Source organism: Larus michahellis, chromosome 6 (assembly GCF_964199755.1).
Source record: "Larus michahellis chromosome 6, bLarMic1.1, whole genome shotgun sequence".
Lineage (NCBI taxonomy): Eukaryota > Metazoa > Chordata > Aves > Charadriiformes > Laridae > Larus > Larus michahellis.
Genome location: NC_133901.1, coordinates 52,847,723 through 52,875,149, shown reverse-complemented (window position 1 = coordinate 52,875,149; position 27,427 = coordinate 52,847,723). Strand labels below are relative to the sequence as shown.

The 27,427-nt window shown below is 39.8% G+C and overlaps 1 protein-coding gene across 2 annotated transcripts in view; it reads right to left on the bottom strand.

Moving 5' to 3' along the window:
• MAPK8 (mitogen-activated protein kinase 8) overlaps positions 1–27,427 on the bottom strand; it is a 317,667-nt gene that overhangs the window by 196,505 nt on the left and 93,735 nt on the right. Inside the window, exon 2 of one of the 2 annotated variants that reach the window (XM_074591187.1) lies at positions 20,452–20,580. The gene's annotated coding sequence lies outside the window, so the exon portion shown is untranslated. Of the gene's footprint in view, positions 1–20,451; positions 20,581–27,427 lie in introns of those variants that run through there. The other variant, XM_074591178.1, reaches the window with a different exon arrangement.

The window sequence follows — 27,427 nt, the reverse complement described above, 5'->3', positions numbered from 1 at the left end:
TCAACAGAGTAAGGAAAGTGCTTTAGCAAAGATGCCAGTAAAAACTGGTTTTATAGAGGAAAGCAAATTTTGTCCTTACCTAGAGTGTAAGATTGAGAGTTAGACTTACAGAATGGTATTTGCTTAGTTCTGAGTGATCACTATATCCTCCACATAACAAATAAAAAATCAGATAATGCACCCAGTCCCACCAAGTTACCTTCTGAAGAAGTAGCAATAGATTGTCTCTGTTTCCAAGATCCTGCAGTAAAAATACACAAAATGCACAGAGGAAAGCATTATTCACTTCATTTTTGCATCCAGGCACAGGAAGACCAAGTGAATTATTCATTGTCACTGAAGGAATGGAATTAAACTCAGATCTATTGAATCCTATGACTGAGCTTTATCTGCTTTCAGGTCCATTTGCATCTTTTCCTTCACATTTATCAGTATTTCTAAAGCAATTTGAAACTTCTTGATTAAAAAATTAGCAAAATAGAATGTATTCTTACTTATGCTATGGTGGAAACATACACTTATAAAAGTGGTAGAAAATGTTACATGCAGATAATTCAGAAATTATATGTATTTTCCACATTGTCCATTGATTCACCTTTTTAGAAGTCAGTGAACTGATTTTTGTGGGTACTGCAGGGCTTGCAGGAATTGAAACTTTATTAAATTTCCAGAGGGATGAATCCACTCCCTTTTTGACCCTAGAAATATCTGTATCCTAACAACTACACAAAACAATAGTGAAGTGTGACTAAACGTGAATGGCAATGTACTGCTGACAAGCTCTGACCATTAACATTTTTCTTTCTGTTTAACTCAGCAGGCGAAAGGCAGCTAACAGAAGCTGTCTGCTGTTATGAGCACTCACAAGCATTTCATTGTGAGCATGCAAAAGAAAATGAGTGCAATTCTCTCTGAGAATGCTACTTTCTAGGTTTTCATTATTTCTTCACAGATTAATCGTGGATAAATGCACACAGCATATTTAGAAACAGGACACTTTCTTCTGTTGAGATCTTTGAAGCCTGCAACCCAAGCAGGTGAAATAATTGAGACATACAAGGCAAACATCTGCTGTGCAATTGTACTAATATGATTAGTTTTGCCACGGTGTTACTAAAAGAAGAATATAGTCCTTTTATAGCTTAATTGATCACATCTAGATGTTTGGTGAAGTCTGAATGCAATGGGAAAGCTTCTGCAGGGGTCAAAAGTGACTCCCCCTCACACTAGTACATAGCTTTATTATCAATGTATACGCTGAACCCCCTCAGACTTCAGCAGGGTACAGAACTCAGCTTTCCTCCTTTCTGTGCAAAATTACTAGCTACTCTGTTCTTACATAAAAGGCATGTCCTGCTTTGCTTGCAGTTCTGTTTTAAAAGAAAACAATGAGCCCCGCTCAGTGCTCTGGAAAAAGACTTGTAGGTACCTACATTCAGGAGACGATTCATGGCACTGGATCCTGAATGGATGGAAGAACCTGTGTGCTGTCTAGAATACAAACCTCTGTTTCAGAGAGGGCTCAGTGCTTAACACTTCCAACTGGTTACTCTACATGACTTACTGCTCCCAGCACTGGTTGCTTTGATTCCCATTCTGAAACACCTACCAATCTGACACCTTCAACACCAACCTTCCCAACCTGAAACATCCGGGTACCAGGAGCCTTGGCACTTAACCTTAAATTCTGGATTCCACCAAAGGGACTTGTAACTTACATTTAGGGATTACAACACTTTTCTTTCAAGCGTGCAAGCCTGGGAATTCTTTCTGCGCCTTGACCTCCTATACTCAATGAGACCAGTGGTTGTTCATTATTTCCCTCTATAACATTACAGGATCAGTCCACAAAAATTATTCCAGAAAAATTAACCAGTTAATAAAGGGGCATTCCTAAAAAATATTGTTACACATTTCTCTGTCTACAGGTATGACAGGAATCAGATTAGACTAATCCTTTGGCTGCTGTAAATCAATGTTACTGATGAAATTGGTGCAGATGTGCTGATTTACACCTGATGAAAACCTGGCCAGTAAGATCAATTAAAACAACTATCTTAGGAGAGAAATAAAGACTGTACAGCAATGTTCACCTATAAGAAAGCCTCTGCTTGTAAATGTCATGTTGTAGTTCTCTGGATTGTTACTGGAGGGTTCTACGGTACTTAAATATAAAGGGCCAATTTTAAAGTACAAAAATTTAAATAAAGAAAAGCAAAGCCCATGCTCAGTGAATTATGGAGAGTCCATGAAGGGTGGTAAGTGTGAGAATCCAATCCCTGCTCATAGAAAGAGCCCTACTGTATGTTCCTACAAATATTGATGTTTGAAATCCAAAGCACATGTGATGCATTAGTGTGAAACAGGGATTACATACATGCTGCTCTCTGCCCTGCAGTTCAGGAAAAGTCCTTATGTAATGAAGAACTGAAAGACTTATGAGGGAATCCAATGGACTGTTATCGTGTAAAAATACCAGCGCTCTCCAAAGTCAACTCACAGTTGCTCAAATGTATGCCGGTATGTGTTTTGTTTTCCAATGTGCCTGAGAGAGAAGGAGCTCCATTCATGTCAGACCCTGTTAATCTCATACCTACAGCTCAGTCTATGTGAATGAAACAGTGACTTGGGAAAGCCATTGCTTTTCTTTCCAGTCAATTCTCAAACATATAAAACCTACCGCAGGAGAACCGAACACACTCAAACAATAACAGGCAATTTTGCCAATTACAGAAACTACTTGTAGGCAATAAGAAGGGAACTTTTCATCCAACTAGGGGTCTGATTTTGGGTGTTGGAAAATTAAGAATGATTTCTTGATGCTTCCTTCACCTGCTTCTCTCAATAGCCATCTGAATCCTGTAAGTTTTAATCATACGCTATACAAATGCTTGGAGCAATTCTTGATTTAAGAATTTAAGACTAAAAAAAAAAGAGAAAAATTTAAGAACAAAAACCCAAGCAAAATGTAACAACGGAGCTCCGAGGTTGTGTAGTCCCAACATGTTATAGATGAAAATAACTTCATTTTAGTGGGCATCCAAAGAATAGGACCAAGCCCAGAGTTTTTCATAGGCCAAGTTCTGTGCTCTTTTCAAACTAAGCAAAGCTCCCATTAACTTAATGGCAACTCAGTAACAGTTGTAATTGCCTAAGAAGTGCTAAATACGAGCTACAAAGAGACCTTCATAGTCACTTCAAATATAGCAAATGCTCAGTTCCAACACTTTGGGATGATTTGTTTTACCCATCATGCCTTATCCCACATGTTAAAAACCCACTGCCACTAAAGAATACTACTGCTACAGAAATAAGACCTTTGTTTTGAGAATTTCTCAGTAAATACAGGCCTATCCTTGGCTCCTTTCAGATCTCCAGTCAGATACAACTGGTATTGTCACCTGCAAAGTTTTATACAGTGTGTAATTGTGTATCAGTATGACAGAGTGTTTTAATTCACTCTCCTTTCTGTAGCCAAGCTAGCAGCACCGCCTATGCTTCTAGATCACCTGAGCCCCAGTGGTATGGTGGTATCAAAAAGTCATACGACACCTGGGATAATGGGGCCTCTGACTCGTCCAAAGATGGAAATTTGGAACGAAAGAGCAAGAGTTCTTTATGGTCCATTCAAATACATCAGGTTTGGTGAGAGTCAGGGTGGAAACTATTCTGAGTCTGTCTGCATTTCTAAATGGCTTTTGTGAAGGTCAGTATCTTATTTGTAGCTCTACAGGTGTGTTTTGCCCTGCTAGGTCACAGCGGTCCCATAACAGCAGCTGTTCGATCACATCTTTTTAGGAGAGGAAGGTGCAATTTGTGTTATTGTTGCAACCAAGGAGCGTAATAAGCATGCCATGTATGAAGACATCAAGACCTACACAGGTAAAAACTTTAAGAAATAAGTCCTAGTTTTCATTCTGCTTCTCCACAGACCAGCAATTTCCTCAAGAATAATCTTGATGACAGTCTTTACATTTGATTAGACTTCCAAAGAAAGATTTATTTTAAATTCATGCAAACTTTGCAAAAGTAGAGGGCACGAAACTGCAGGATGGCATGATCCATTTGATAAATTCTCCTATTGGAATAAGACTGACATTTTGGAAATTTTCCAGTATTTTTTTTAATATTTTTTAATATAATTCTTACTACGTGAGAATATCAAGTACGTATAATGAGGAGCTCTCTGAAGCATTGATTTGGTATAAAAAAAAATACTTAAACATTTCACAATGCTGTGAAAAAATATGTTATATACAATATAAGTTCTGGTCTTGATATGGGACTTTCCAGGTAAGACTATATAGCTTCATTACTCAAGAGGTCAGAGTTGTCTTATACCTTTGTCGGGGGCTCCATGGAAATTGCACAGAAATTCAGGTCTTGCTTGAAGTACTGTATGCCAAAAAGAAAGAATGCAGGAAAGGAATGATCAGAGCAGAAAGTAACCAGCTTTGCTTTAACAGCAAAAGGCAATTGTAAATTGAAGAGAAGTCTCTATTACAGTTGGCTTATTCTACAAAGCACAAGAATTTTATATTCCTCGTAATTTGCCCTGGATGTTCACATTCATCTAACTGTTTCTGAAAACCTAGTAAACTTTTAGTCTCCATGACATCTGTGCCAATGAGTTCTTCAGATCAATCATCTGCTACGTAATTTTTACTGTGTTGCCTTTTGATCCCTGCTTTCAAAGAAGTGTACAATATATTTTCACTAACTTCTTCCCTAAACTTTTGCCAGGCCTTTCTTTGTTCATTGCCTCTTGAAGTTTACAAGTTCGAGATCTTTACAGCTACATCTAGTCAGCCTTTGGTAGCTGCGGTTGAGTTTGCAGAAGCTCCTTGTCTGGTTTGTTGTGTGAGAAATGTCCATCAGAACAAAAATTAATCATGTGTCAGTCTGTCTCCAATGCCTATGCTCATTTACAGCCAGTGGGTTCTCTCCAGACCAGAGCTGGAATAAGAACTAAAATACAGCTCATGTGGACAAATGGGTCAAAGTCTTGCCCAAAGCTAGCATGACATTATAGAGACAATTTCAGTCTCTCCACATATAGAAAAGACTCGTGCCTTGTAAGAAAAATTATTGCCAAAAATATGTTTAAATAACCAATACCTGTAAATAAAGCATGAATCGCTGTGGACAAGAGATGAGGAGAAAAAGCAGGACATGCTTTCTGGAAAGCTTTTTTTCAGGTTCCTTTCCAGTCTAGGACCAGATGAAGTGCAAAGAACACCTGAGAGGTTGGGAAAGGGTAAAGGAGGAAGAGCTCTGAACAAATAAGATAGATAGATAGATAGATAGATAGATAGATAGATAGATAGATAGATAGATAGATTTCTAGGAGCAGCAGGGAGAAAAATTGTGGTGAGGGAAAGTACTTAGTGTAATAAACAAAACAAGGAACAAGAGGGGAAGCAACATACACACTGGGCACTAAGGTGAGACTGTCTGACGAGCTGGTGAACATACATTGAGGAGGACTGTTCTGATGGAGTCATGACATTTCTCAAGTGTGGAACAGAGTTATCTGTGGATTTAAAGAATACCTGTTTCTGAGTTGGAACCAGGAAATATCTTGCTTATGAAATCTACTGTGTTCTTTCCTCTACCTCTACCTCTGCCTTGCATCACCTCTGACATTTTCTGTAGAAGGGCATGACTTAAGAGTCTCCTTTGACTCTGACCCACAGCCCTCAGGTCTAGATCACTAATCTCCATCCCACATCGAAGGGATATTCAGTGAGTGCTTGGTGACCAATATCTTAATCATTGGGAGGGATGTTTACTGTGGCTATTATAACACGGACTTTTGTAGAGGGTCACTGCCTCCTTTCCATGCTCACCCTACTGTAACAGGAACTGCTCTACCTATTGCTGCTACTGCCACCAGCTACTCCAGCTGTGTGGCCCTAAAACTTTTAGGAAACTGGTGCCTGTAGCTAGGGAAAGCCCAGGTCTCCTAGCTACAGTACTGAATGCTTTTAGTTGCAGTATAGCTGGCCGGAGTACTTCCTGCTCTGGCTGCTGCAAGATGGGCTGAACATCCTTCTGCCCTTACAAGACATGGAGACAATTGCAGTGCACCGGGCAGCTCACCAGTCAAGGAGTTTTAAAGCCAAGATCTGAATGAGAGCTGACAGAAGTGGAAGGAAGGAGAGGCTTGCGTGATTATTAGAGACCACCCTTCTGAATCTATGCACATGCCTAAGAAAACTCTGCCATCTGTACTTTAAGCTCATAGGAGATAAGGAGAGGAAGGAGAGGTTTGTATCACATGTGCTGCAAAGCCTTTGTAAAGAATGAAAACAAACTGCGGTGCTGACTTTGTCTATGAAAAACAGCAAGGCCTCAACCATACCGATGTTTTGTCAAAAAATATTGAATCAATTAGTGACCGTAACATTTTCAAATAGCTTCCAAACAGCAAAACAGATTTTGGCATAAATAAAAATCCGCTGTCTTTATTGAATCCTTATAAGGCAAGTTTCAGGGAAGAAAGAATTCTTAACAGCAGAGTCATCAGGCTGGACCTTTGCAGCCGGGGGAAACTTTGGTAGCAGATGGGGCACAGAATACAAAATTGTCACTTCACAGTTCAGGCCTCACTTTAAGGCCAACTGGAGTTGCTAAATGGGCGTCAGTGAGACTTCATTTATGGAAAGAGGATGAATGTTTCCACTTAGCACATTAGCTGTATAGATGAGGATTTTGTCCCCTGTCCCTCCAAGGTAAGTTTGCAGGAGTCACTGTAATTCGGCTTCAGTCTTCCTTTGTCAGCCAAAACCCATGAAGTGATTCACATGGTGATTTGATCCTCTGAGTATATTTCCAGCTGACTTTCTTCCTTCTTGGGAATAGTACTCAATGGCCTCTGCAGGGTTATCTTCTCTCCGAGAACATTTTAGGTTTGTCAATTTTGGGGATTCCAATCAAGAGAACAAAAATATAATAGTCAGCCTTCTTTCTTCCATCCTAACACCTATACAGAAGACAGCTTTCTTCCTGATTCTGTTACTCAGTTGTACAGCTGTCTCCTCTCAAGAAAACAGCCACTGCTGTTCCCAAAGTCCAGCTCAGGAACGCTTCAGTCACTCTAAACTTTGCTCTCACTTTGATTAGTGGGTTTATCTCCAACTTTTGCGAGGCCTGCCAGCCCAGCTGAGGAAATAGGTAATCTCTAAATTAACCCCACAATTTTGGATATAATACAGGATAGATACATAGAGGAAAAACCACACCCACACCGAGTACAGCTGGAGCACGGGAGATTTCATTTGCATTTCTAAAGTATTCCGAAATACCAAAACAAAGACCATATTTTAAAGTGATTTTTCACCTTACAGACATTAGGCATATCAATGGCTTACAATTTTTAGGATACTTACAAGACTTTGCCAGAATTGGCTGTTAGAACTGAAATTTCACATGCTAAATGTCTGACAGAGAATAGTTATTATTTTATTTGCTATTTCAGCACATTGTGCTGAAAAAGGTTAGCTGTTTCCAATGATGAAATTAGGCGGAAGATGTTGTTTTGTGCATGTTAAATATATTCTTATAACTTTTTTTTTCAGACGGTTCTGCTGAAAAAGAAAATTTGTAATAATTGAAATGAGTTTCTCTTACGTCGGAGATGACCCTTTTTCTTCCCTGCTACAAACGACTCAAAGTTCTCCAAACTCTAAGTCACTGGGGGCAAAGATGAATGTTTGCCTACAAATTAAATTAAATTCTACAAATTAAGTTAAATTCTATAGTGAGTATATTTCAAATTAGGGTTTCAGGGGCTCATCAGGGTTTTCCTGAAAATTGCTCTTTCATTCTGCTGGCTAAAACATCAAATCTGAGATTAAGGGGAATGTTCCTCTCTTATCTAAAGGGCTTAATTGTGCCCAGGAGTCATGGGACGTAGAATCATAGAATCATAGAATCATTTAGGTTGGAAAAGACCGTTAAGATCAGTGAGTCCAATCATAAACCTAACACTGCCAAGTCCACCACTAAACCATGTGCCTAAAGTGCGACATCTACACGTGAAAGAAGCCTGACTCAAATGTTAAGCATGGAACTAGAAATACCCAGGAGACAAGGGCATATGGGAAAGGTGATCAGGAGCAAAAAGGAAAAAAAGGAATGATAATGATGATGATGATGATGATGATGATGATGATGATGATGATGATGCAGAGATGGGAAGGTAGGAGTTGGAAAGTAAGTAGGAGAAAATCTCACTCTTGGAGTGATAAACAAGAAAGAAGTACCTGTAACCAAAGATTTCCATAACTCACTATTCTTTTGATGTCAGCAAACATTCTCAAACTGCGCTGGCTTTTTTTGTGCAATGGAGCTTTGCGAACTACTGATTTGTTTTCTTCAGGATTTGTCCTTGTTACTGTTGTTTAAAAAAAAAAACAACCCCGAGACATTCAGAGAAAGACTACATGTACTACCTAGGGGCTTGCATGACCAACTGTCAGGGAAGAATGCCGAAGCCTGGCTTAGACCTCTGCTTGCCTATCTCTGTGTTACTCTTCTGTGTGCTCCTAGATCTGCCTTCATGAGGGATATCAGCATTTCCCTGAAGGAACTGGAACAATGAGCACAACAATGAAAGCTCCAGTTAACAACATTCAGCTGGCTTCCACTGCATTTGCAACTAAGAAATTTAGGTCAGTTAAAAGATTTTGCTAGTTCCTCTACTCTTTCTCCAGCTAAATGCAGTAGGGGTGTTGCACACATAAGTGGCCCACAGAATCCAAAAGATTCTGACAGATTGTTTCTAATTGTTCTACTGAAGCCTAAAATATGTAAGAATCAGTTGCATACTTTGGTTTTACAACAGTAGTAGTACACTTCCAGGGGTTATTACAGAGCAGGCTGTATCATATCTGTTATTAACTCGCTCCCCTAGGAAACTCTTAACAATGCAATGCCCAATTAAACAAAATAAAGATGTAGAAATGTGAATGGGCTGAGGCACTTCCTTTAGATTTCTCTGTTCCCTACTGGTATCATCCCAACAACGGCAACTGGGATGCTGCTAATTTTGCAACAGAAATAACACAGTAAAAATTTAAGAATGCACAGAGTAACCAATTTTACAATTCCTTAACTTCTGATCTCTCCCCCAGTCTTCACCTGACTGACACTAATCTTCACCTACCCAAAACTCTGGTCATTTCTCAAACTAAATTTTCAGTTTCTTGGATGTTTTCAAAATTATGAAGTTCTGTAGAGCTGACAGCAGCTGAAAAGATGGGCTTGGAACAAGATGATCTTTAAGGTCTCTTCCAACCCAAACCATTCTACGATCTTAGCAAAACTACCAAAATCTGTGTGGAATTCCATTGAACCTACTAAATGTATATATAAAAGCTAGGCAACTGTTAATAACTCCACAGGATATTCAGGATATCAGGATGAAGAAAATACCTCAAAATTATCTGAACGAGCTAGATACTGTACTGGAGTCAAAACTGTTCGTTTGTCTTTACCTGTGATTACTTTGTGATTTCTGCATTTTTCAATTTTTTTTAGAAGTGTTTGTGCATGCCTCTAACAACAGAATGTATTTTCAGTTGCATGAAGCATTGATTTTAAGATAGGAAAAAGCTGATAAAAAAGTTGTGACAATCGGTATTAGATCAATATGCAGCTGCTGTTGCCTGCATTGCAGAGACAGTCCCTCATTGGTTCTTTAAGCTGCGTTTATCCCTGTTTTCTGTTCCACAAAGCTCTGGTCTTCCTGATCTGTCCGTTTTATCACACCTTTATGGCCAAATCTTGACTTAACTGCTTGCTGTGGCAGACTCCTAGCGTATATACTGCCCTGTGCTCATATATGGTAGGCTCAAACCCTGGATATGTAGATAACCTGATCTGTTTTCTAGAAACTTGTTACTTGGACATGATTCTGACAAACCAGAATGTCAGCCCAGGTTTTTTGGCAGTGTGCCTCCATTTTCTGTTTCTGTAAGAGGCCTTTACTTTCCCAAGCTCCTTGTCCCACTGGTAGTTTTATAAAGAAGCTCAGCAGGTCCCTGGAAGTTCACAAAGACTTCTTCATTCATAAACAAGCTGCTTGCAAGCCCCTGAACAGAATGGCTCTATCCGTGACGTCTGATTGACCTTCAAGAACTGCACACATGACAGAAAAAATAATAATAATAAAAAAGGGGGCAGAAAGTTTAAGGAAATAGACAAATGAAGAACAAGGGGCCCATCAGTGTGTTAGTAATGTGGTGAATGCAAGAATTAAAGATATAAATATCATGATGGGCTGTATTTGCATTGCCACAGTCTGGTTAAAAGAAAGAACCCCAGAGCTAGGAACCGACGGCTCTTGCATCCCTAATGTCTTCTATATAAAAATTGTCATTTTCTTTGTATGATTAAAATAAAGAGCATCAGCAAAATAAACTCTCCCTTCCTACATGTTTCTTTTAGTGAATCTACTGTTGATAGAAGATGCCAGTCTAACAAGTCTGCAGACAGAGGCCTTCTGTCTGCAGAATAGGTACAAGACAAGCAGTGGCAGGGAGAGGGTCTCTGCCACACACAGCTCACTCAGACCAGCGAGACCACCCCAAGAGGGAAGGGAGCATTCGGTCCTTCTCCTCCTGACTGACAGCAGCAGCCTGGGAGCCAATCGGTGCCCTTTGCCAGAGCAAGTTTCGGGCTGTCTGGAGTCTGAGCACTTGTCACTAGCCTGAAGTTAACAGTCCGTTTAGCTTCATTTTCTACCGGGTGCTACTGACAACTACTCTAGAGCGTGTAAGGCAGGTCATTACTGGTCTCTAACATATGGGTCATTCAAGCTATTGCCATTTTTAGTTATTCTATTAGTCACCATTCCCTGTGCTCTCTTTGTTCATCTACCTCCACCAACCACCCCTCCATCCTACTTTGAATCAGGGGCAGCCTTTCAAAACAATCCCATTGCTCTTTTATCCTCCCCAGCAAGCTCACTTGCTCTCTGCCTCCTCCGTACTAGAATCTTTGTTTCTTCTTTTGCTTCCCAGTTGGCACTTTGTTTATCTTCCAGTTTTGCCATTCCAGGGGAATCCCAACAGGGCAGCAAGGACTTTCTTCACCTTGAGCTGTTAACAGCTGACAAACACCCTCTCTCTTCTTCAACAAATCCCATGCTCACATATTTCTAACTGTACATTTTGAAAGTCAAAACTTCTAATTCCTTTCCCCCCTACACACTGCTTCCTGTCTCTCTGGCAACAGTTGATGACATTGCTGTGTCCTCCACAATGCCAAGCCTCTGATGGCAGGCGGAGGATAAGTGAGCAACCTCCCAAGTACCTGCTTTGTGATACTAAGAGAAGATATTGTGTTATCTCTTCTCTCCCACTTGATCTAATGATTTGTTACAGTGCCAGAAAGGATGCTATAGACTTTCATTTTATGTCAAATTCCAACACTCTGAGTGACGTGATGGCTTACAAGACTAGCAATGGAACAGAGTTCAGTCCTGACTAAGGGTGACCACAAGCCAAGATCAGGTTCTGGCTGTAGGTGGCCTCATCTTAGGTGAACTTCTGCAACAGATGCTGAGTTTCCAACTGTCTGAAAAACATCATCATTTTAGGTAGAACAGCTGATGGTTCTCCATCAAGATGCCTGCCAGTGAATTAGTCATTGAAACTAAATTAGGTTTCATTACTCTAGAAGCAGTCACTCCAGCTTAAGACTAAGTCATGCTGGCAAGGCTGTATGGAGAAAACACTGGCATTTCCTACACCGTAAGTGCTCTGTGGGTAAACAAGAACTTTCATCTTTAGGAATGGGAATCCAGAATATCTCAGCAGTGTTCTCATCACAAGAAAATTACCTTACAGGCCCTGAAGGACATAAGCAAGGTCAGGTGGCAAGTCAGTGAAAGTTGTCGGTGGGGACCTCACAATCACTCAAATCATGGTCCTCTTTTTTAATGGTGCTTTGCCCACCTGGTCTCTAGAACTGTAAGCACAATTAATTTCCCCAGAAGCATTCAGGTAAACAAGCTGTGATTTGCTGCTATTGAGATTGATTTAAGCCAGCACATAGCTTGTCTAAGAGGGCTAATATGTACCTGAGCATGTTCTTTGGTACTAATGTCAACTAGTACTAATGTCAACTAGGACAGTCCTCTTCCATGCTATTAGTTTCACTTACCCTGTAACAGGGTGGCCACATCTTAACTGTTTATTGCAAACTGCTAACTCCTGAACCATGCACATGAATTGCGTGGGAGATTTCCAGGTAATGGAAGTGAAACTGTGCCAGAAACATTTTCAACAATCTAATAGCACAGAGAACTAAGTTCCAGTGCTGAGGAACGCTTCCTGGCACTGTTTACTTTACTAGTAGATGAAGCCTACTGGGACACTTTTTACTGCTAGCTTTGCTGGGCTCAGGCACCATTAGCAAAAATGGCAATGTGTCAAAGTTTTCCAACGGTAGACATGGCTCCTGAGTACTTGAACATGTTCCCTTTACTGTTAACAGAGATTTCTAGAATATATCATTTCCTCCTCTGATTCTCAAGAATATAATCATTTTCAGGCTAGAGTGAAAAGCAACAACCAGGTCTTTATCCCCACCCTTGTGTCTTTGGTCCAGGACTTATCAGCTTTACGCAGGTCCTCATAGGTAACCTCTTTGTTTACAGATCCTGATACTTTATCATTAAAAATGAATTAAGCCCCTCTCAACTGATAATTACAATACTTACTTTTTCAGCAGACATATTCTTCCCTGAATCTATATGAATATCAATGCAATTTCTGAATGCAAGTTGAAGGCAGAATTTTAAAAGAGGAAGCATGAAAATGGACTTCTAATGAGGCAATGAAAATCCCGTTTTGAGATAAATTCTGATATTTCACAAATGTATTTGTATTGCATACTGGAACAAAATTTAAAATATTCAAAGGTGTACAGCAAGTGGAAGCACTAAGCCAGCTGCATAAACAAAGAACATTTTTGTGAGCTGGAAAATGGGCAAAGAATAAACTTGCAAAGGAACCAATAATGGATCATCAATATCTGTAGATATCAAGCAAGGCTTTCACAGAGTGAGACAGATCCTCCTGCAGTTGCTTTAATTTTGGCCCTTCTCTAAATGAGTATCTAATATGACAATACACTGCAGTTGCTGGTTCACTCCCCTGTGCTTGCAGATCACATTTTGGTCTTCAGAGCTGGTAAAGCCCAGAATTCAAGTGAACTCCTATTTTAGGGAGTGCTTCATAATTTGTTCTGTGTGTTCAGATACAGCAGATATTGCTTTGATGACTCGATGGGGAGCTCACAGAAATCCAGCAGCTAGGCTGCTGGCTTCTCTGATGTAAACAAAAAACCACCTGGACATCATCTGCTTGGTTTACAAACGGTGTCCTGATAATAGCTCTCCCCAGTAAGCTCAGCACCATGCAATATTTCAAAAAGAATCATCACCCTCGTGAATGCTTGCCAAAAATAAAACTATTTTTTCCATTTTATTTTATTTCTATGCAATAAAACTTTTTTTTCCTGTTTTCAGCATCCAGTCACACCGAACTTCAATTAGTCCTGGTAGCCATTCATTGCAGGCACATTTCGTGATACTCTCAGTTCTTCTAATCATCCAGTAGAGACAGTAATGCCTTATTATTGGTAAACATGCAACTGAACTGATTGTCATTAATATGCCTGCAATAGCACATAGGAGAAAGGCAAATGAAGCCTGGTATAATTGCCTGACTCCACAAAGACGGTGACAGGGTCCCATCCAGACATAACCTGGAATCCCCAAGAATTCAGTTTCTTCTCTCTGTCAATGATGACTATTGTGAGTTCCCTGGCACACGGAAGAGTCATCATCTTGGATATCACAAGGTACGAAGTCTTGGAAACAGACCTCTAAACTCTTTTGTGCATGTGAAACACCAGAGGACATCACACATAGAGTTGAAAAGCCATTTAAGTTCTGGAGTATCATGACTGCACATAGAACAAGCTGGTAGGTGAACAGCTACTCACAGTCAGAATGCCAATATTTTAACTATTCTTTCCACTCATCATTTCACACACTCCTTTTCTCCTAATTGTGGTTGAAAAAATTAAGTCACTACAATTCCAGAGTTGTTTTTATACTTGGCTGAAGACTGCTTTTTAGCTTCTTAGCATTTTTTTACTGAAACAGGATGTGTGGCTCAGAGTATAATGCGGGTGTCAATGTAATGGACAGCGTTACATGGAGAGGGAGAAGATCACCTACACACCTGGTGTACCAACTTTTATTAACTGGTGCACCACTCAAAAAGACTGGTCATTCCATCCAACCTTGTAGAAAACCATCAGAGGTTTTAGAGTATTTGTTCTACCAAGCATCTTTCGATTACAGTGATCTATCACCCGCTGTCTCAGAGACACTGAGTTTTACAGTCTTCTCGCAAGGCAAGTATTAAACAAAGCGATGGAGTTCCATATGTAATGAAGTAGGGCAAAGACTGTGCTTGAATTTTGTAACAGATTTTTACCCTCTCAGTTTGTGGTGATGCACTAAAAGTGTTCCCCAAGGCACTGGAAAGAAAGATTCTATCTTCCTCAGGAATGTGCCTAAACTGAAATGTTTGAGACCTCAGCAAGCCCAGACAAAATTAACTGGCACTATGACCTGGTCACAGTTTTCCATTTGCGTATTTGTGGAGCAGGACATGTACCTTACTACATCCAAGTCAGAACACAGAGAGAACTGATGAAGAATGCAACTATCTTAATGAGAATTTGAAGACTCTCACTAAGGCTAGATGTTTTTGTGAACATCTTAAATGACTATATTTGGTAAGAACTTCAGTTTTACCATTTATGAATGCTATTGTTTTACTTTTAAAATATTTTCAATTTTTTTTGAATGTTTTAAGTCTTTTCTATGGCTCAGTTCTCCTTTTGAAACCCAGGCTTCGACCTTTACCTGTTGGAAATACCACAGCTGCCTGGGAACAAAGACCAGACGCACCACTGATTTTCCCAGATGTTCAGCAGTAAGAACCCTACAATTTTTAGCAGCTCAGTGCAACCTTCATAACTCTCTGATGTTTTCTAGCAGGGGTTATACACACATCTGCTCTAATGTTAACTTCCTATCTCTCCTTTTCTGCCCCCTTCCTCACTCTCCTGGACAATCAGAAAAAAACACAAGGGTCACGAACCTAACTGCAAGCATCTCTTCCTGCTTCTTGTGTGGTTTTCACCCTGACCTTGATACTCTTTTCTGTTTCCCTAGTGGTACCTCATGCTCACACCACCCCCTCATGCTTGCTTAAGAACAGGAACAGCAGAAAGAGGGAAAGAAAGTCTGGCAATTAGAAACACAGCCTGAAATTTCCTGCTTCTAATGCCTATTGCAAAGGGGCTGCTGTTTCTCAGTTAACAGAGAGTAAAACAAGAGAAAATTAATGAGCTTAGCAAATTGAGGACAAATTGAATAAAACGGGACCAAATTCATCCCTGATGTCTTTTCTTTGAGGGCAACAGAAGGATAAATTCATCCTGATATTTTTAACTGGTTTTTAAGGACACAAGTGAGGATTGGAGTTTTTGTTGTTGCTTTGGTTGTTTTTTTTTTCAACCATGCAGTCATTTGGTACTTGCTACCTAAACTACTTCATTAATCTTCTGTACCTTATTATTGTTATTATATCCCTGTAACCTACATGATAGAGAGTGGAAACAACATGATTAAATGGCTGAGTTACTCTCACTAAGGAGTGAACCAGCCACTGAATGACTTGAAACAAGTCACTTTTGCTCTCTGTGCCTTTGGAAATCCCCGGCCTACATTCCCTTAACAACCAGCTCTTCTACACAGATACCATCTCTTCACTATGCTTAAGTAGTTATTAGAGTTTTCTGCTTACTGGCTTGGTCTAAGTGAATGTTTATTACAATAAAATATGTTTATGGCCGGTTTACCACAGAACTATAACAAGGACACTTCCACAGTATTCAGGTGCAAAAAACTGCTATGTACTACATTCAGCGCTAAGAGGTGTTGACAGTACTGTCACCTAGCAGACTTACTTGGCCTCAGGAAAGAAACATTTTTGGCTTGGAATTGTTACAGAGCTTAAATATGCAAATAATTGGAGAGTCCAACAAGAGTTTCCAGTGACTAAAATACTAATTTTCGTTAACCACACTTACACTGTAAATTTACTATTACATAAGTCACATGTAAATGAAAAGTCTTAAATCAGGTGTGGAAGGTACTTGTAGACAAACACTTAGCAATAAGTTCAAATGAAGCAGCAATTGCCCTGTTGTGGCCTAGGTGGAGCATTTGCAAGTGCCGCACAAAGAACTGGCTATTCACATGGTTCTGGCACTCCTTCCTAGTTTCCTGCTGCTAAATTACATTAAGAGACTCTAAACATGCTTTCTTAATATCCCTGCCCCCTGCAGGGAATTATTGTGGTTGCCACAAGAACGTTACTTGATCATGATGGGGCAGGAAAGGGCTTGGTACAATCCTGAACAAGCCATCCATGTAACTGTCTCTGGGGTCCTAATTCGGTTTGTTGTCCCTACTCAGCAAAATACGTAGCCCCTCTGTTTAACTTACAGGAGGGGTTAGGTAAGAGGGACTGCAATGAGAGCTAGTACATTTTTAATTTTCCCAGTGATGTCAGTGGAGTGTTGGAGGTTACCACTAGCGCCACAACTTGCATTATAGACAGTAAGCTCTGCAGAGCATGGACTGTTTTTATAATTTTATTTTTCTACAATACTTCTTATCATTAGGGTTTGAGCTTTAACTGTGACTCCTACAGTGCTACTGTAATATAGTGTCCCATCTGCATAGAAATATAGACGTATTAAGGGACAAAACCAGAAAGCCACAGTATCCCAACAGTTTGATCATTGCACTCGTCTGAAGCCAGCCAATGAATTGTCATGTAGTTCAAATTAGTGTCAGTTCCCTGTTCCTGGGTCTCAGCTTACCCTCGTCTAGTTTTCAGATTCACCACTCTTAAAATGTATTGTTATTTAATTGATGGCAGTACATGCAGCAGAATTGACTCAGAAAGTGCTACTCGGTTAATTAAAACAGGAAACTGTGGCTATATCCCTGTTTCTGAATTTGCTAATCATATATTTATCTGTGAAATGCACACTGATGAAAGAACATTCATTGATAATTCTGAGTGAAAAATATCCAAGCCTCTGTTTGGGTTACGTTTTCTGACTTAAATGCATTTGCCAAATTGTCATACTTTACTAAATATAAGCCAGCAACTTTAAATCCATAGACTCATATCACAAGCCAAGCATTCCGCTTAGTGATGTCCGCAGTAATCCCCAAACCTCTGTTCAGCTACACTAGACTGTTAGAAATGGCCTCTCTCGATCAGTTCAATCAGGTTTTTCTTTGGATCAATCTTAATCAGAGCCTTACTTGCTATAAATTGGTTAATGAAACTAGATCAATTTATCTTTAATGAAGACTTTATCCAGCAAAATGTCTTCTTCACAGACTGCAGGATTGTCCATGTATGTGTTGGTATAAACACATACATATTTCTTGCAACAAAATGACAGGAAAGCCTGACATAGGGTAATGATGCTTCTAAATATTGTCTTCTGAAAACATGGAGCCCCCTCAATCTGTGCTGCTGCCATCTATGAGCTTGTAATCGTAGCAACTACAGGTTCTGTCAGTAACAACAGTGCAGGATTACAAAGGGCAAAAATGTGAATTTTCAACCTTTGACCTCTTTGTGCTCTCTTGACTTATCTTTGCCCTCGTTTCTTACATTGATCTCAACTGGTAGAAGTTCCTGAGAGCCTTTGTACACCTGAAAACAGAACTGTGCACAAATCATCCTTCCCACTGAATCTCAAGTCAGATGTGAACAAGGCAAAGCAACTACATTTGTTTTGCCTAGAATCAGAACTGCTCCTTGCAACTGGTCCCCAGCAAGCTCCATTTCTGTTGTTCAGACTCTTCTATGCTGCGTCTGAGCCTCCTCGCTGTTGCTTCATCCCATGCAGTGGGGACCCCAGAAATGAGGTGCAGGAGGGTTTGCACTGGGACCGTGCATGATGGGGACTTCCCCACACTGGTTGAAAACAGTAATAAGGATTGTGTTCCTGCTCTGTTGCATAAGCAGAATATAGAGTGGAGAGAAGGCGATGGATGTTAATCTGGTTTTGAAATTAATTTAAACCCCTTTTTCTTCTGTAATCCTTTCTTCAAGCTCTGGTGTTTTCACATGATATCAGAAGAATGAAAACACTTAAAACCCTGTGCTAATAGACAATAAAATGTAAATTATGCTCAGTTGGAAGCTGTTCAAACCAAAGGCATCTTTTGGACTTAATTAAAAAGCAAGGTACCCCCATATGAGATTTAGCAACATGTAGCTATTGACTTCTCTATTAACAACATATTGTCATACGCCTATGGAGCTGAAAGCCAGATGTGCTGTACTGCTGCAGCACACAGTTTCTCAATTCTGCTTCATCAATGTACTGTGTGCCAGAATGTGGGGAACCTGATATTAATAGACTAAGGGTCACTGTTACTTTGACAGAACTAGCAGCTTTACTGAGGGACCTATTCTGACTGCGCATCTACTAAGTGCTAATTTACATACACACCTTCTGATATCTGCATGTGGAAGGCCTCACGCAAATCATCAGGGTTTGGTTCAGAAGATGTAATCTGGCCTTGGTTAGGATGAAGTCTGTTTTACCCAGTTTTACTGTGCAGTGAAAACCTCAGTTTTTGAAAACATGTGTGTGAGACAGACTAAGAGACTCTTCTCTCTGACTGACATGATCTGGTACTCTGATATAGATATATATGATTATGCACATAGAAAGCTATGATTGTATGCATATAAATATAAATCTTACATGACTACATATGTATTATTTATCTTAAGTTTAAGCAAAAGTATTCTTACTCCCAATGAAGCTAATGAAGGGACGAAATACTTGCTTTTTGAGGGTATTTTTATATGACTAAAGCTTGTTAATTAATGAAAATAAGAGCCTTTTCATGAAAAAGTTATTCCTGACAAATGAGATACTGCTTTTCTGTATGAAAAATTACACAATTACTTTTGTATGTCATACTTTGTTGGAAAGATATACCAGGGCAGCTAAAAAACCTACTCATCCCTTTCTCTGTAAGCATACATGGTATGTTGCTCCTTGCCATAAGAATGAAAAGAAGCTGTATCAGTGTGCTGCCCACTCACTTCATCATGAATACAGCTGCATCTGGCCAGGGACTTCGTAACAGAGTGATAAGTCCTAGCTGGAATTCTATGGTTGTTTTATGCAGGAAGTTGGGTGAGATAAATATAATGATCCCTTCCAACTTTAAAAAAAAACCCACCCTGGGAATCAGTATTTCTCAGTTTCTAACTTAAGAGATGGCCACAAAAAGAAGGGAAGTGACTGCTTAGAATCATGCAACGGCCTGCAGGAGATGGCTAAGTAAAATCTCATTGTCATGATTCCTGTCTGATAAATCTTGCACCTTGTTTCCTTCAAAGCAACACATGACAGAATTAACACTTTTTCATACAGAAAACAGCCTTTTTACAACAGCTCATGCTAAGTCATATGCTTGATTTTCTCTGTTTAGCAAATTTCAGAGACTGTTGTCATCAGTGCCGATCCAGGATAGTTCTATAAAATTCCAGTTCAACTTTTTGCATTAGTTATGATCAGAAAGACTATATTTTCATAGGAGTTAACTGTAATTGGAAAGGTCCAATGCCTTTGACTGAAAACTCTGCCTTTTTTCTCAGCATGGCAATTCCCGTATCATTACATAGTCAAGGGGTAAACTGAGTATGCTGTACTTCCATTGGAATTTCCATGCAAAGATCCAAATCCATTTTAGAGAAAGTCTGATTAGGAATACTGTTCTGTTATAAAGTGATGCTCAATTTAGTGGCAGAATCATGGCAAGCCCAGTTGCTTCATACACTACACGGAGCATGGACTTGATCTAAAACTTACTAATTTAGTTCCTGTGTTTGAAATCAGGCAGGTAGATGAAAATGGCTCAGGGCTAGCACAAGTGGTGTGTCCATTTGGGTCCCACAGGATCTCTGCTAAACAATGTTTAACCTTTGTAGTGTTGTTCTGCAAATGGTTGAATTTCACTCTGAATCTCACTTTAGAGCTAATAAAGTAATTTATCTCTTGCAAGGGGGATATGAGGGGAGGAGAGGACAAGGTCCCTGGTAAAGGCTGACTCATGGTCTAAGCACTGGCAGAAGAAAAATTGCCTTAATGATTTCGACACGCTGTTGTTGAACCAAATATCTTGTTCCCATAAAATGCTTTTCATCTATCTATAGACAGTAACTATCTGATCATAGCTGAAATGCAGGTTATTCCATAATGTGTAGTACCCTTCTCCAGCCAGAGATAACATCATTTGCTTACCATACATGCCTCTAGAGCAGAAAAACAATATGAGTCTCCACTGCACATTCCAGCATTGCAGCTTTTTCAGAAGGAACTTTCTTCCACTCCAGCTTCAGCTTGGTACCTATATAACATAGGCACTGTACCCTGCAAATAGAGAACAAAACAAACTTTGACGTTCCCTTAAACTAACACAACCATTTCATCCTTCTAGCACATGCCTGTGCATGGATTCCTATACTGCAATTGATATTTATTGATCTAGATTCGTATGATCCAAGAAAAGCTTGACTGCATTGCTTTGTGGTAAAATTATAAGGGGAAAAATTGGAATACAGGGGAGAAGGGAGGAGGAAAGCCAAGCTTTTATAACTCTTTGTAAACCTGGTTTATGTGAGCCTAGCCAACCCAGGGTCTAAATGATCTGTTACGCTTAAGAAGTGTATGTGAAAGGCAGCACTGTTGCTGAGCTGCTGGTGCCCCACAGAATCAAAATATTTCTGCTGAGCTACAATTTAAACAGTCATACTCCAATTATGGGAAGCAGCCCCTGTGAGGAAGTATGCCTTCCTTCTCAAAGCACTTCACCTTCAGCAAGTAAACATTCCTAAGTGTAATATTAAAAGCACTAAAGTTTATGTGCATTTTTATTTTGTGCTAATAGAGCAATTAAAAATGCACACTGTCTCAACTTTGCATTTTTATTCTAAAGAGGTTTCAGTGTTTTCCTGTGGATTCAGGTCTGATCTGCACATCACTATCTGTCAGGAGAATACAGACTTGTCCTGACTTTGTGCTTTCATTAATGTAATAATTGACTATTACGGGTTCTCTGTTATGACTCCAAGGAAGCTTCTAGCAGCAGAACTCCTCCTGCCTGCCACTTGTTCCTGTGCCTGCCTCTAACATATAGGAACAATCTGAGTAAAATAAGATTTCACAAAACATGAAACCACAATTAGATCCCAACTCTCCATCTTCTTCCTTCTCTATCTCCATACAGTGAAACCATCTGTACATTTGGCAGATAATAAAACCATCCTGTTAGAAACTTGTAGATTTTCTGACAGTGCTGAATACACCGTGGGAGAGTAGAGAGACTTGTGCCAGCAATCAGGTAAAGTGTCCAGAGAAACACACATGATGATTGTGAGAAACCTGTATGTGGTGGGTGGAAAAGGGGAACATTTACTCCTTTCCAGTGAGTCTATACAAAGAATTGTCAAGCATCACATGAATCAGAATAGCGTTGTATTTTCCAAAACATACATCCACACAAATCGAGAACATTTTCCAAGGTCTTCAGGTCCTATTTACCAACTTTGCACACACTCAGATTCTTGGAAAAACTCCACACTGCATTGATTTTATGTATATGCCTGGCCCTTGAAAATCTGGCATCTTTTCTGGATGTATAAGCCTTAAGATTCCAAGAGAAGTTCTTTCAGTAATGTTCTCAAAGGCTGAAAATGAATTTGAAATGGCATATGGCTCTCACACAGCTTCTCTGCAAAGAATTTATCCATTATGGGAAAGAAAACGGAAAGAACATCTGGAGGCCTGTTGAAAAAAGGTTAGCAAGAATTAATTCAAGCTTTTTTCCCTCCAAAGCATGTAGATAGATTCTAAAAAGATCTGGGCTGAGGCTCAAAACTAAGGTTATACTCTCCTCACTGGATCTTCCACTGTGTTCAAAGAAGTAGGGGAAGAAGATAAGACACACTGTGAGGACGGTTAACATCTGGAGCAAAATTCTGAGGCCACTAATTGATTTTTCATGTCTCAAGATCTTCACCTGAATATTTGCAGACATGCAGACTGGCAGATATGCTTTAAAAAGGTTGTTGGACTCATTGCTTAAGTAACCAGATGAGATCCTCTGGCCTTTTACACCAATAGTCAGGCTAGAGGATCTAATGGTCCCTCCTGGCCTTAAAATCTGTGAATCTAGAATTACACACCACTATAAAACTTATGTAAGGGAGGGCAGAATAGAGGCCAAAGAATTACAAAGAGTATTTATAAGCCTGCTACAGTCATCACTAATGTACATATAATTGGCAAAGCATTTACATCAGAGGCCAGTTGTAACACATACATTTATTGAAGGCTTGCACATTTCATTATAACTGAATTACTGAACATATCTAAGCCATTTATAGTGAACTGTGGCAAACTCTAAAATAAAGTAAACACATGTGCAGGGGTTATTGATGTGGTATGGCTGTTCTGATATTTAAAGGCATTATAAACTATTTGCAAGGCATTTAATAAAAGTGACCTACATTTATATAGCGCCTTTTATCCTGAGGTATCCCAAAAATTCTGTACAAACTGTATAGCCTGCCACTGCATTACTCCAGGCTGACACCAGCGTGACTCTTCTGAAGTCAGTTGGGTCACAGCACCATCATGCTAGAGTTAGAATGTGTCTAGTCCAATCTTGCATACATAAATGGTGAAGTGATGGGGAAGTAGCAGTCGTTTCACAGGTTTCACAGGACCTGAGTCCTTAAGAAGCCACTGGATCATCTAATTTGACATTTCATATTACTTAGGGCATCTCTGGAAAACAGGCAGAGGATTTGGCATGTTTCCTTACACGTGTGAGCATGAATACCTTACGCATCTGAGCACTGCAACTCTCAAACCTCACATCTAAGCTTGCCTCCCAATAATTTCTTTCTTACATATTCTTCTTGGAAATAGGGACACCAAAACTGATCTCATAAATTCCATGTACAGAAACAAAATGACTTCTCTATGACTGTTTGATATTTCCATTTCATGGCCTTTCTGCCCTCTTACAAGATCCCATTGTCCCTCTTATTTTCAGCACTGCACTAAGAGCTCTTGCTGGGATGGTTATTTATAACAACATCTCACTCCTCTGAATTTCCAAGACAGAGACTCACAGCATGTGGGAATACCTTAGTCAGCAGTCTTAAAACTCAGTTTATCAGACGAGCACATGTCCAGATGATTCCAATCACTACATTAAGTGATATTGGAGCAAAAAGCAGTCTGTGGGGGTCCCTCCTAGCACCTCTTAACAAATAAATTAGATTTGTTGGTGATACATCCTTTTAATTCTAAACAACATCAATCTGTGAAAAAGGACCCTTCAGCCCTGGTCTCCATCTGTATCTTATGGAAGGAAAGATACTTGAGCCGGGAGGGAACTTCCATGCAGTCCACTAGATGCTCGGATTTCATGATCAGAGGTTTACGACTGGATGGGGCCAGGTGATGGGACGTTACAAGAACACCTACCCTGGAATGCAGCCAAAGCCTATCAGTACTAAGTCAAAAGCCTTGGAGAACGCCATGTATGCTTTATCAGAACACTCCTCATATCAAATAGATCAACAATCCCATCAGAAGGAGAATAATAGGTTGACTTCTGGAGATATACTTTTAGAGAAGCAACAAGAAATAACTCTTTTGACCAAAGCTACGATGTGGTAAGCCACAGTGGAACTGAAGCAAAACCCCAGCACTAGCATTCCTGGAAATAGCATTACGGCATCTTTAATTGACACTAAATGGTCAATATAATATAATTTTTAGGACTTCTGCAAAAATGTTATCTGTAGCAGCCCAAAGCCCATACAGCTCTGGCCTCTAACACATCAACATTTTTTCCTAGCACAAGAAGGACCTTTCTAACAAGACTTCAAATCAAGGGCTAATACCCTTTAAATTTACTTTGAGAGACTGTTGTGCGATAACATAGCATGACTGCTGGTATACAGAGACCTGATAATGAAAACAGAATGCCAAAGTACTCCACTTTTTTCAACTCTCTGAAACTAATAAAAGATACTACTTCTCCCTGCAAACTATGCCTGTCATACCATTATGTCATCATATCACTACAATCACATTACTAATGTAGTCTGCAATCTGCTGTAGTACTCTAATTGCATACCGCTGAACTTTATTGATAATTAATGCATGTGCTCACTATATTCTGCAATTAAGAAAAAAAGAAAAAGTCAGCATTGTGCGCAAAATGATGTGCTTCCCCCTCATCTAAAGGTTCCTCTTTAGAATACTCTTAAATTCACTGTAAGAGTCACAAAACGGGTTTTACAGTGTGAAATACTCTAAAATACTATGAATTGGCTCAGGTAAGCGATCAAGGTAGATGACAGTGAAGGACCCTCTACTTGCATATTGTGAAGATCCTTTATTAAGTAACATTCGTAAAGTATTTTCCCCTCTCTTTCTCACCAGGGAAAAATCTAGCAGAGCCAACACACCTGAAGTGATACAAGGTTATTTTATCCCATTTTTGGGGTGAAAGATCAGAGATTTTCTGTGTTGTGACTTCTTTTTTAAACAGGTCGTTTCTTAGACCTCTTTAGATCACAGTTACACAAACGATTTCACTGGTATGACCAAAGGGCTGTGATGTCTAGCAGGTGGCAAGAACAAGCAGCTGACGGATGTAGGCAGGCTTGGCAGGGACAGGAACAGGAACCCTTTACACTCAGCTGTGAAAGGATTTGTAAAATGGAACTGCAACCTCAGGAACTTGAACTTGCTAAACGCTAATGACAAATCAATGAGAGACTCAGGATGTTCTTAGATAAACACGTTCTCTGGTGCCAAATCTGACTTAAGAAGTTCCTGCCCTCCTCTGCACCTGCTAACTCTTTTTCTCTCCCTCCAGCATTGCCAATCGCATCACTGAAATGTGTTGGATTAAAATTAAAACTTTTAACCCTATTTTAGTTCTGGTTTATAGAGTGGCTCCACAAACTGTTGTCATGTAAGTGAAGAGCTGGAGCATGACACCTCATGAAAGGGGCGGGGGAGCAGGGAGGTACCTGAACAAGATAATTATAACAATGGCAAATATACATCTCCTGAGCTTTGGTATCATCTTTGATATCATCTTTGATATCACACATCATCTGATCCAACGATAAAGTCTCCCTGAGTTCAATGGCCTTTGAAATGAGGTCCCAAAAGCAGGTACTGTGCAATAACAGTTTTATCCCCTTCTGGCTAAAAAGATTTTGTTAAAGAAACAAAACACTATTTAGAAAACATTCAAACTCCCCAGAATGTAGATCTGTCTAACCATTGCTATTTTCATTGTCCCATATTGTGCTATTGCTACCTTTAAATTTCAATGTTTACCTTTATCTCTCAATTTTATACTACTATACATAGATTTATTATATAGATTCATGTGGTTTTACAGCTGCCTCACACAGTCTATGAAATCTCAAACATGCTTGTTTAGACTATGAGCTTGTTTATTCTGGACTATGATGACCAAATACACTCTCTAAAGCTAATGTGATTAGCTTGGCCAAGCTGATTAGGAAAGAAGTATGTCAGGAATTCCTCCTCCAGATGTAGCCTGCATTGCTCAGAACTTTCTCCAGTGGGAGCATGGTTCCCAAGCTTCACCTAACTTCACATAGATGAAGAAAAATCCAAAATATAAAATTAAGGGGGCAGAAGGAGGGGTGGGAGAAGGCAATGATTGCCTTAGACATGTGCGCACTTAAGGGAATTAATGTTTACTGATACAATGGAACGTACAGAGGCAGGCACATCGTTTAATGTGTTAGACTTGCAGACCTTTGACTCTTTTATGGTTAATTAGCCTTTAGCTTAAGAAAGCCCCCAGGTCATAGAACTTCCATCAGCTCTGAATTCAAAGCTTTGCCCTCTCTCACCCTGGCAGTTTACAATGTAATGATGATTGATAGCCAGATGAAAGCATTAGCTGGGGCCTGTCTTTTTGCATTGTGCTGGGAGAGAAGTGTAATGATCTATAGCTGCAATGGTTTCAGAAACCATTTTAGTTGATTGTGACCTTAATTACCCACTTACGCAGGCTTTGGCCAAATTGATTTTATACTGCTTTATTCTACAGCAGGTTAAAAATTAACCTTGCAATCTTAGATGCATTTTACAAGGTTTCTATTCCCTTGTTACCTAAAAAGCCCCTAGTGAATACCGTCTCAGGCTGATATTCATGAACTCCAGTAAAAAGGAAGAATGATACCTTTTAACAATGACAGATTTATACTCTGAGAAGATACTGGGTCAAACACTTAACTGTTATCAAAGTTATACTCAGATGACCAAAAATCTTCTTATATTTAGTTAGTGAGCAGTATGTGAGATAGATAGATTCCCACCCAAAAAAAACCCTTTTTTGGTTAGCCCCAGGAATCATAGGCATCTTTAAAATGTTCCAGACAAGCAGCAGCAGATGCTGTTGGGATGAAAAAAACTGCACATACACAGGAGCTAAGTGTCTGATTTTATTGGCCTAAGTAGCATACAGATGAGACTGGTAGAGTATTTGGAGCGGGAAGCACCATACTTCCCCACAAGAAGTCCAGCCTTCACCACCTCACATAAGGAACATTCTGAATGAAATCTGTCTAGACAGAAAAAAAGGCAGAAAGGATCATAAAGACACATTATCCTTTCCCACTTAAAGGGAACCCTCCAAAACAAGGCAAGGCACAGGGGAGGGAAAGATGCGACTTTCTCACTCCACGCTCTTTGCTTACAGGGCAACACTCAGAACATTGCTAAGATTGCTACAGCAGGACTGAAACTGTAGTCAAGCCCAAACTTGTCTTACATCCTCTGTGAGAACAAATGTTTTCTGACAGAGAGAACTCAGGTCTACACTGCCTCACTGTGCCCCACGTGCAACGGGGAGGAGGCAGGGTAACCCCATTCTAGATCTGTTCTGATTGTTCAGCCAATGTGAGCAGATAAAGTGTCATAGTATCCTTCCTAAAGGAGTCTTAAAACTGTCTTTCACAAAAGATCACACAGTCTGTGCTCCCATGGGAACTCTGGCAAATCCACAGAACTATAGGCACTCCATATCTAGGTAGTGCGGACTGGGGAGGCTGTTGAGCTCTGGCCTGCGCCCTAGTCCAGCTGACTGCAATGTACTGCAGATATAACTTAGCTCCTGTGCAGAAGACAACCAAAATACTATGTA